The sequence below is a fragment of the Scyliorhinus torazame genome, chromosome 14, assembly GCF_047496885.1.
Source record: "Scyliorhinus torazame isolate Kashiwa2021f chromosome 14, sScyTor2.1, whole genome shotgun sequence".
Lineage (NCBI taxonomy): Eukaryota > Metazoa > Chordata > Chondrichthyes > Carcharhiniformes > Scyliorhinidae > Scyliorhinus > Scyliorhinus torazame.
This window is the reverse complement of record NC_092720.1, coordinates 112,557,947-112,569,918: the sequence shown is the minus strand read 5'-3', so window position 1 is coordinate 112,569,918 and position 11,972 is coordinate 112,557,947.

Here is an 11,972-nt window from a genome sequence, read left to right as displayed (position 1 = left end):
TGTCTCCCACCCGCCCTCCTCCTCTAACCTAATAATAAAACCCATTGGTCTGAGGTAAGTACCATATTTTATTATATTATTATTATTTTTTATAAAAATGTAATTTAGTTGTTAGCCAGATCTTGGTAGAAAGTAAGAGGAATGGCAGGGAAGGGAGTGCAATGTTCCTCCTGCAGGATGTTTGAGGTGAGGGATGCAGTTAGTGTCCCTGCTGATTTTACCTGCAGGAAGTGCTGCCATCTCCAGCTCCTCCAAGACCGAGTTAGGGAACTGGAGCTGGAGTTGGAAGAACTTCGGATCATTCGGGAGGCAGAAGGGGTCATAGATAGCAGCTTCAGGGAATTAGTTACACCAAAGATTGGAGATAGGTGGGTAACTGTAAGAGGGACTGGGAAAAAGCAGTCAGTGCAGGGATCCCCTGCGGTCGTTCCCCTGAGAAACAAGTATACGGCTTTGGATACTTGTGGGGGGGACGACTTACCAGGGGTAAGCCATGGGGTACGGGCCTCTGGCACGGAGTCTGTCCCTGTTGCTCAGAAGGGAAGCGGGGAGAGGAGCAGAGCATTAGTAATTGGGGACTCTATAGTCAGGGGCACAGATAGGAGATTTTGTGGGAGCGTGAGAGACTCACGTTTGGTATGTTGCCTCCCAGGTGCAAGGGTACGTGATGTCTCGGATCGTGTTTTCCGGGTCCTTAGGGGGGAGGGGGAGCAGCCCCAAGTCGTGGTCCACATTGGCACTAACGACATAGGTAGGAAAGGGGACAAGGATGTCAGGCAGGCTTTCAGGGAGCTAGGATGGAAGCTCAGAACTAGAACAAACAGAGTTGTTATCTCTGGGTTGTTGCCCGTGCCACGTGATAGTGAGATGAGGAATAGGGAGAGAGAGCGTGGCTACAGGGATGGTGCAGGCGGGAGGGATTCAGATTTCTGGATAACTGGGGCTCTTTCTGGGGAAGGTGGGACCTCTACAGACAGGATGGTCTACATCTGAACCTGAGGGGCACAAATATCCTGGGGGGGAGATTTGTTAGTGCTCTTTGGGGGGGTTTAAACTAATGCAGCAGGGGCATGGGAACCTGGATTGTAGTTTTAGGGTAAGGGAGAATGAGAGTATAGAGGTCAGGAGCACAGATTTGACGTCGCAGGAGGGGGCCAGTGTTCAGGTAGGTGGTTTGAAGTGTGTCTACTTCAATGCCAGGAGTATACGAAACAAGGTAGGGGAACTGGCAGCATGGGTTGGTACCTGGGACTTCGATGTTGTGGCCATTTCGGAGACATGGATAGAGCAGGGACAGGAATGGATGTTGCAGGTTCCGGGGTTGAGGTGTTTTAGTAAGCTAAAAGGAGAAGGAGGCAAAAGAGGGGGAGGTGTGGCGCTGCTGGTCAAGAGCAGTATTACGGTGGCGGAGAGGATGCTAGATGGGGACTCTTCTTCCGAGGTAGTATGGGCTGAAGTTAGAAACAGGAAAGGAGAGGTCACCCTGTTGGGAGTTTTTTATAGGCCTCCTAATAGTTCTAGGGATGTAGAGGAAAGGATGGCGAAGATGATTCTGGATATGAGCGAAAGTAACAGGGTAGTTATTATAGGAGACTTTAACTTTCCAAATATTGACTGGAAAAGATATAGTTCGAGTACAATAGATGGATCGTTTTTTGTACAGTGTGTGCAGGAGGGTTTCCTGAAACAATATGTTGACAGGCCAACAAGAGGCGAGGCCACGTTGGATTTGGTTTTGGGTAATGAACCAGGCCAGGTGTTGGATTTGGAGGTAGGAGAGCACTTTGGGGACAGTGACCACAATTCGGTGACGTTTACGTTAATGATGGAAAGGGATAAGTATACACCGCAGGGCAAGAGTTATAGCTGGGGGAAGGGCAATTATGATGCCATTAGACGTGACTTGGGGGGGATAAGGTGGAGAAGTAGGCTGCAAGTGTTGGGCACACTGGATAAGTGGGGCTTGTTCAAGGATCAGCTACTGTGTGTTCTTGATAAGTATGTACCGGTCAGACAGGGAGGAAGGCGTAGAGCGAGGGAACCGTGGTTTACCAAGGAAGTGGAATCTCTTGTTAAGAGGAAGAAGGAGGCCTATGTGAAGATGAAGTGTGAAGTTTCGGTTGGGGCGATGGATAGTTACAAGGTAGCGAGGAAGGATCTAAAGAGAGAGCTAAGACGAGCAAGGAGGGGACATGAGAAGTATTTGGCAGGAAGGATCAAGGAAATCCCAAAAGCTTTCTATAGGTATGTCAGGAATAAGCGAATGACTAGGGAAAGAGTAGGACCAGTCAAGGACAGGGATGGGAAATTGTGTGTGGAGTCTGAAGAGCTAGGCGAGATACTAAATGAATATTTTTCGTCAGTATTCACTCAGGAAAAAGATAATGTTGTGGAGGAGAATGCTGAGACCCAAGCTAATAGAATAGATGGCATTGAGGTACGAAGGGAAGAGGTGTTGGCAATTCTGGACAGGCTGAAAATAGATAAGTCCCCGGGACCTGATGGGATTTATCCTAGGATTCTCTGGGAGGCCAGGGAAGAGATTGCTGGACCTTTGGCTTTGATTTTTATGTCATCATTGGCTACAGGAATAGTGCCAGAGGACTGGAGGACAGCAAATGTGGTCCCTTTGTTCAAAAAGGGGAGCAGAGACAACCCCGGCAACTATAGACCGGTGAGCCTCACGTCTGTAGTGGGTAAAGTCTTGGAGGGGATTATAAGAGACAAGATTTATAATCATCTAGATAGGAATAATATGATCAGGGATAGTCAGCATGGCTTTGTGAAGGGTAGGTCATGCCTCACAAACCTTATTGAGTTCTTTGAGAAGGTGACTGAACAGGTGGACGAGGGTAGAGCAGTTGATGTGGTGTATATGGATTTCAGCAAAGCGTTTGATAAGGTTCCCCACGGTAGGCTATTGCAAAAAATACGGAGGCTGGGGATTGAGGGTGATTTAGAGATGTGGATCAGAAATTGGCTAGCTGAAAGAAGACAGAGGGTGGTTGTTGATGGGAAATGTTCAGAATGGAGTACAGTCACAAGTGGAGTACCACAAGGATCTGTTCTGGGGCCGTTGCTGTTTGTCATTTTTATCAATGACCTAGAGGAAGGCGCAGAAGGGTGGGTGAGTAAATTTCCAGACGATACTAAAGTCGGTGGTGTTGTCGATAGTGTGGAAGGATGTAGCAGGTTACAGAGGGATATAGATAAGCTGCAGAGCTGGGCTGAGAGGTGGCAAATGGAGTTTAATGTAGAGAAGTGTGAGGTGATTCACTTTGGAAGGAATAACAGGAATGCGGAATATTTGGCTAATGGTAAAGTTCTTGAAAGTGTGGATGAGCAGAGGGATCTAGGTGTCCATGTACATAGATCCCTGAAAGTTGCCACCCAGGTTGATAGGGTTGTGAAGAAGGCCTATGGAGTGTTGGCCTTTATTGGTAGAGGGATTGAGTTCCGGAGTCGGGAGGTCATGTTGCAGCTGTACAGAACTCTTACGGCCGCATTTGGAGTATTGCGTACAGTTCTGGTCACCGCATTATAGGAAGGACGTGGAGGCTTTGGAGCGGGTGCAGAGGAGATTTACCAGGATGTTGCCTGGTATGGAGGGAAAATCTTATGAGGAAAGGCTGATGGACTTGAGGTTGTTTTCGTTGGAGAGAAGAAGGTTAAGAGGAGACTTAATAGAGGCATACAAAATGATCAGGGGGTTGGATAGGGTGGACAGTGAGAGCCTTCTCCCGCGGATGGATATGGCTGGCACGAGGGGACATAACTTTAAACTGAGTGTAATAGATATAGGACAGAGGTCAGAGGTAGGTTCTTTACGCAAAGAGTAGTGAGGCCGTGGAATGCCCTACCTGCTACAGTAGTGAACTCGCCAACATTGAGGGCATTTAAAAGTTTATTGGATAAACATATGGATGATAATGGCATAGTGTAGGTTAGATGGCTTTTGTTTAGGTGCAACATCGTGGGCCGAAGGGCCTGTACTGCGCTGTATTGTTCTATGTTCTATGTTCTATGTTCTATGCCCTCCTTGTGATCCTAACATGAAGTGTGAAGGATCACATAACCGCACTGTTTTCATTCCCTGACCCGGCGAGCACACTTCTATGGACTCTACACTGACCATAACTATGCAAAAAATGTTTAACTGATAATTCTAAGGGGCGTTATGTCAAAACAGGGATATGCATTACAAAACAAGAAAATCGGAACCTCTAACTATCCTTAATAAACTACACTCACTTAAACATTTCATCACACTAACTTCCTCAACCATACAAACAAAATCATAGCAGTTTTATACACATTTTCTGGCTTGGCGGTCAAGCTCAGGATTGTACAATTTCTTTATTTACAACAAATCTCAAATGAATGCTCTTTATTATAGATCGCGGGGGTCTGGGGTCTGGTCGTATCCAAAAATAGGGGATCTTATTCTATATACCGGAGTTATAAACCTGTCACACCAAGATGGTGTGGTGTCGCTTGTGACTGGGCTCTGGGTACTGTGGGGAAGTGAATCATTAACGGCTGGGGGAGGTGAGGTCAGGGGGTTCGCGTTCATGCGCAACCAAATGTCCATTATAACGATGAGCCACGCGGAGGATGTCCTCATGGTTCTTCTTCTTTCACTTCTCTTCTCTTCTCTTCTCTTCTCCGGTCCTGGAGCTTCTGGAGTTCTGTGTGATCAAGCATAGTGTCTGTTACTATCTTCGTTTAACATCTCGTATGATAGTCTGTCTGTCCTTTAGTGCCAACTACTCCCTTTATAATTGGTCACTATGTGTGACTCCCTCATTTTTTTTCCAAAAACCGAGTTTAGGACAAGACACACTTACAAATACTGAACCAGTGCGAGCCGTCTCGCAGACGGTTTACCACCCAAATGTTTGAGGATGTAAATAGCAGAGGGTTGGCAACCTAAGGGTCACCTAAATCAAAACAAAACTTTTTGAACCAAACTTTCCGAAATGAGGTGCGTGTGGGCCGCGACGGGTACGTGTTGGATGGAGTCCCCGGGTAGGACGGCGAACAATGCCGTGTGTGCACTACCTGAGCGTAGCTGACCAGAGGGGTGTTCCCAGGCAGGGCGGGTCCCAAGCTGTTTCTCCACTGCCTGAGCAACCGACAAGAATGGGCAAGAAATGTAATCGTCATGGGGGGTTGCCGTATTGGTTCCTTCCTAGAACCAGAAGAACAGTTATGAACGGGGGTCTGGCAAGCTCTCAGAGGTTTCTGCCGATGAGCGTGCGGACAAGCTCTCAGAGGTTTTGGCCGAAAGGGCGTGGGGCGGTGGAAAAAAAAATTCCGATCTGACATACAACGTTTAACAGTACAAGTACAAACAACATGCTGCAGGTTCCATCAGAAAGGACACCGTTTTCTCCCAAGCGATTCCTTTTAAAACATCATCTGGACACCTCAGTTATCGGTTGCGAACAGGGTCGCAAAGGGGTTCTTGTTTTGGGAGTCAGACTCCAAGTCGTCATCTTCTCCCGGATGCCAAACTCTCGATTGTATCAGGGCTGATAGGGCTGCATGGTGTGATTTGGGATCGCTCTCGTCATTCCGGACGAGTCTGTATGAATTATCTCTGTGCCAATAGGTGGTGTCTAGTTGTGTGGGGACGGAATCGGGGTCGTCATTGTAGGTCGGTGGTCGGTGGTGGGGTTTGTTTGGGAAAGTGATCGTGAAGGGATCACTCGAATCGTGGTCAGATTCGCTGCGGGTGGGTCCTGTTGCATGGGGATAGTAGGGAGGCGTGCTGTGGCTATTGTCTGAGTCACAGTCGCTGTCTCTGCTGATGCAGTCTGTGGGCGTTCCGGGGCGGCGTGTACATTTCGGGGGTGGAGTCGAGGTTGAGTCCGTGGCTGGGCTGGACGTGTTGGGGGATGGCAGGGTTACGTTGGCTGTGGGCGGGGCATGGTCTGCTGCGTCGAGCATGACGTGGTGTGCGTGGTTAGACTGTGTTCCATATGCCTTCAGATGGTTGATATGGAACCACGCAGTCTTTCCATTGGGGTACTTTATTTTGTAGACGGAAGGGCTTACTTTGTCCGCAATGGAGTACGGACCCGAGTACTTCGGTGACAGGAATGTGCTGGGGTTGTATACGGAGAGCATGACTTGCTGTCCTACACTGAACTCAGTCGCATGCACTGTCTTATCGAAACAGGCCTTGCTCTGTTTCTTTCTTGTGCCCAATTTCACTGCGGCTGCTACCTGAGCCGTTTTTACTTTTTCCACTAATTGTTTGACTGCGTTCTCGTGTGTGAGGGCCGTCACTTCGGGGCTGGTCAAGTCCAATCCTAATAAACATTATGTGCCTTCCATGGGGCGTCCGGTCATGAGGGTGTGTGGGGTGTAACCTGTAGAAGTTGAAACTGTATTTCGCAGAAACATCAGTGCAAAAGGGAGGACTGAGTCCCAAGTAGTGTTGTTTTGCTGGACCATTTTTCTAAGGGTGAATTTTAGGGTCCGATTCATGCGCTCCACGATACCACTTGATTGGGGGTGGTATGCAATGTGGAATTTTTGGGTAATGCCAAATATCGTGAGGACGTTCTTCATGATGCGTCCCGTAAAATGGGAACCTTGGTCGGATTCAATGCTGCGGGGGAGTCCCCATCTTGTAAAGATGTGGTGGGTTAAAATCTTGGCTGTGGTCTTTGTCGTGTTAGTTCTGGATGGGAAAGCTCCCACCCATTTGGTAAACGTGTCTATCACCACGAGTACATATTTATAACCATTCCAGCAAGGGGGCAATGGTCCTATAAAATCAATCTGGAGGTTAGTCCAGGGGCCATTAACGGGTCGGGTGTGACTGAGTTGAGCCTTTTTGGCATATCTGTCCGGATTATTCTGGGCACAGATAAGAAAATTCTCAACGTAGTGAGTAACATCTTCTTTTAAACTCGGCCACCAGCAGAGCTGCCTGAGGTGGGCTGTAGTGGGATCGATTCCCTGATGTCCATGACTGTCATGGAACAAACAAATCAGTTGGTTCCTGTCCTGTTCAGGAACCACATAAAGGGTGTCTTTTAACACCACACCGTCATGTGTGGTCAGAGCATTTTTAAATCTCTCATAGGGAGCTGGATAGTTTCCTTTTAAAATCTCCCTGAGAATTGCTGTCCTGCTTCTGGTTCTGCACTAAATCCTCGATATTAGTCTGCGATACCTGGGGCGTCATTCTCCGACCCCCCGCCGGGTTGGAGAATCGCCGGGGGCTGCCGTGAATCCCGCCCCCGCCGGTTGCCGAAGTCTCCGGTACCGGAGATTCGGCGGGGGCGGGAATCGGGCCGCGCCGGTTGGCGGGCCCCCCCGCTCGATTCTCCGGCCCGGATGGGCCGAAGTCCCGCCAATAAATTGCCTATCCCGCCGGCGTGGATTAAACCACCTTTTGAACGGCGGGACAAGGCGGCGTGGGCGGGCTCCGGGGTCCTGGGGGGGGCGCAGGGCAATCTGGCCCCGGGGGGGTGCCCCCACGGTGGCCTGGCCCGCGATCGGGGCCCACCGATCCATGGGCGGGCCTGTGCCGTGGGGGCACTCTTTCCCTTCCGCCTCCGCCACGGTCTCCACCATGGCGGAGGCGGAAGAGACTCCCTCCACTGCGCATGCGTGGGAAACTGTCAGCGGCCGCTGACGCTCCCGCACATGCGCCGCCCGGGGATGTCATTTCCGCGCCAGCTGGCGGGGCAACAAAGGCCGTTTCCGCCAGCTGGCGTGGCGGAAATCCCTCCGGCGCCGGCCTAGCCCCTCAATGTTGGGGCTCGGCCCCCAAAGATGCGGAGCATTCCGCACCTTTGGGACGGCGCGATGCCCGTCTGATTGGCGCCGTTTTGGGCGCCAGTCGACGGACATCGCGCCGTTTCGGGAGAATTACGCCCCTGAACTGCATTCACTGGTGCGCTCTCGGGGGGCGTCCAAAAATATCCATGCCTGGAACCTGCTTTTGCCAGTGCGTCGGCTTTTACATTTCCAGGGGGGGAGGAATGATGTTGACTTCGAACTTTGACTATCCCAAAGGTCCTGTTCTGTGCTCTCTCTAAGATGTGATGGAGCAATGGGGCTGAGGGGTGGGGTTTTCTGTCTGTGGAAACAAATCCTCTTGCTTTCCACAGGGGCAGGAATTCTGTAAGGCTGTTGCAGACATAGAGGCTGTCCGAGTATATGTCTGCTGGGCTGGGGAAGGAATCTGGGTGTTCCACTCTGTCTGCGATGGCCGCAAGTTCTGCTGCCTGCGCGCCTAAGTGTCCTGGAAGTTTTATTGCTATTTCTTCTAGGGCGCGTCCCTGCGCGTCCTCGACATAAATACCGCATCCTGTTATGTGCTTCCCTTCTAATATTGTGGAAGATCCATCCACATATATCTTTATGGGTTCGCACGTGTCTGTGTGCTTGGGGCTCTGGGTTGAACTACCTATCTTTCTGGGGGGTGTTTTCGCAATAAAGGGGCCTGTGTTGTGATGTGGAGAGATAATTTCTGATTCATGGGGGGTTCCGGGGTAGGTTGTCCGCTAAAAAAGTGTGGGTCTTTGTCCTTTTATCAGTGATGTCCCGTCCCTGCAAAAGAAGGGTCCATCTAGCTGCTCTAATCTGACTGACTGTACCGTCCTTGAGTCGTCCGTCCAGTAAAAGTTGGGTGGGGGTGTGTTCCGTGAGGATTGTGATGGGGTTCAGTCCGGTAATGTACGAAAAATACTGTACTGCCCAGAATACTGCGAGCTGGTGCCTCTCACAGGCTGAAAATCCCTGCTCCACAGCATCTAAACCTCTGGAGGCATAAGCCACGGGCCTTAACTGTTCATGCCGTTCCTGAAGGAGCACGGCCGAAAGGGTGCGGTCTGTGCTTGCTACCTCTATAGCGTAAAGGGAAAGTGGGTCTGGAACTTGTAGTGCAGGGGCTGCTAAGAGTGCTTGTTTCAATGCATCCACAGCATCCGTATGCTGCGGAAGCCATTCCCAGGGGGCTCCTTTCTTTAGGAGGTCTGAGAGGGGTGCTGCCTTGCTGGCGAAACCGTCAATGTGGTTTCGGCAGCAGCCAACCAGTCCTAAAAACAACCGGAGGGCTGACACGTTCTGGGGAAGGGGCAATTTAGTAATCGAGTCAATCCTTTTATGCTCGATCTCGCGTTTACCATGTGTGATAATTGTACCCAAATATATCACCTTATCTTCCAAAATCTGGGCCTTTTTGGGGTTAACTTTACAACCAATTGAATGTAAGAGTTCCAGGAGTTCGGACAGAAGCTCGATGTGCTCTTCCTTGGTGTCTGTCTGCAGTAGTAGGTCGTCTACGTACTGGACCAGACATTCGGGGCGAGAGAATTTGGCTAAACCATTTGCCAGCTGTCGGTGGAAAATGGAGGGGGAGTTGTGGAATCCTTGTGGAAGGCATGTCCACGTGTACTGTTGGTTTTTAAAGGTGAAGGCAAATTTGTACTGGCACGCCTCTGCCAATGGAATGGACCAGAATCCATTACTGACATTCAAAACCATGAAGTATCGGGAATTGAGTCCCTGCTTGAGCATGGTCTTGGGACTTGTTGCCACCGTGGGGGCTGCTGCGGGGATGGTTTTGTTGAGCTCCCAGTAATCGATGGTCAGTTCCCATGATCCATCGGGCTTTCTCACTGGCCAAATCGGGGCATTATTAGTGGAGGGTCCTGATCTAAGTACGCCCTGCTCTAATAAGCTGTCGATTATTTTGAGATTTCTCCCTCTGCCCCTTGGGGAAATCCATACTGTTTTTGGGTCAGGGTCAGGTCCTGTGATTTGTACGGAACCAGCCATCCGTCCACAGACGTGTTTGTGGGTTGCGAATGCTGTCCTGTTCTTTTGCAGAACTGCCCTAACCTGCTTGTCCGTGCTAAGCGTGGTCGGGTTGAACCAAAATTCGCCTACTGCGCCAATTTTGTTGGCGTATTCACCTATTGTGAGCGTTGCGGGGGCTCTTGCAGATTTTGCCATTTTCCAGACACACTGGTTGACTGGATCAAAGGACAGGTTGTGGGAATTCATAAAATCGATTCCCAGAATGTGTTCTGCTGTGTGGGGTAGATCGACTAAGACTCCGGGGTGCTTGGTGGTGATGGTGCCGACTTGAATGGGTACAGGGGCTGTGATGTGTCCCTGTTGTGAGTGGCCTGTAAAGCCGCTGAGGGTGATGGTGGCTGTAGTGGGCCACGTGTCCTTTTGGAACATGGTGGAGGAATTTATTGTGATGGGCTGTCCCAGAATTCTTGCTGCAACTACCGGTCGTCCGGACCTATCCCAAAGGGTGTCGCAGACCCAACTGGGGGAGCCCGTACACCGTCAGTCCGTTCCGGTCAGGTCCGTCTGATCTGAACGGGTGCTAACACTATGAATGGGCTCTATCTTATTCCTACTTAGAGTGCCTGTCTGCTGGGCTCTCTGTGGCTTTCGTGGGGCATTGCACTCTCTTGCAAAGTGTCCCAACTGTCCACAGTTGTAACACTCCTGTGACTTTTGTGGGGGGCTGTTCTTTCCTTCATTTACCCATGCGGGATTCTGGTGTGATTTTACTGCTTGTATGTCTGCTTCTGCCTGCTTTTCTTCGGGATTTTTAACTGCGGGTTTGTTTTGTACAGACTGCTCCCAGGTGCGGGACAATCTTTTCACGACCCATTTCTAGTTATGAGCCTCCTCTGAGGGATCATAATTCGCGCAAGCCTTTTGTCCTGTTTCTGTGGCATGGGAGATAAGGGTGCGGGTCCATTTGGCCATGTTGCCTGGGGACAAATGGGCGCGGTCTAAGTCTCCAAAAACTGCTGCAAAGTGGATCCACAGGCGTCCAGCAAATGCTGTGGGGTGCTCGGTTTTCTTTTGCCTGCATTTATTGAGGCCATCTACGGGGTCACCCCGGTTATACCCGATCGTGTCTAGGACCGTGGTATGCATTTCAGCAAGGGTACCTCCTCCTACGTTCTGTGGGTCAGGAAGGGCTGCTACGACTGAAGGGACTAGACTCAAAACTGTGAGCTTTACGTGCTCACGCTCATCCAGGCCATACATGGTCGCCTGCTGCTTTACTCTGGCAAAGAAGTGGTGGGGGTCTGAGTTGAGGAGGTGGATTCCGGCATGAAAATGGATTCTCCAGCCGATTGTCGAATTCGATTTCGCCGATCGGAGAATCCTGCCCAGGGTCTCAGAAACGGAGAATCCCGCCAATATTCTCTTCTACATGGAGGTGAATTGATTCAGTTCAGAGACCAATGAAAGCTTGGGCCATTGAAAAGGAGTGAGATGTCAGGAAAACCCCCATTAGGAAACCAGTATGAGGTGTAGTTGGATTTTAAAACAGCTACATTTTCTAATGGCACCAATAAAGCACAGAAAGCCACTCAAATCATTATAGACAGGAGAAAGGCAATCTTTAGCTTTATATGTTATCTATAAGAGATGATGGTACTGATCGACATCAATTCAGACGAGACGCTGAGAAGCAGTGAACCGATGCTTTAATAAGCTAAATATGGGCCGACTTGTAGCTCCTCCCGCACTGCAGGGCTGACCCAGGTCAACAGACTTTATACCTCCACAGCTGGTCGGAGCCACAATCAGAGCCAACAGCAGCACCAATAATAACATTCCAACAGCAACAACCAATAACAGAACAGCAATAACAATAAGTATAGACAACAGTGGAGATAACAATACTAATAGAACAGTAGAACAATAGTGAACATATATACAACAGCCTAACGCAGCCATATGTGGCTCACCACAGGTACGTTGGTAATTCTGAAGGTATTTAATTCCAGTAATACCAGCTGATTGACTGGGTGCGGAATTAGTCTAAGCAGTGCAAAACAGGCTCACGGCGAATCAGCAGCTGGTACTTCAGTGTGTCTGAAGGTGGTCAGAGATCAAGATTCAAACTCTTTTTGGAGACTCATTTCCTAGTTTCACTGTTGTTTGTCCTTGGTTTGAATTAGAAA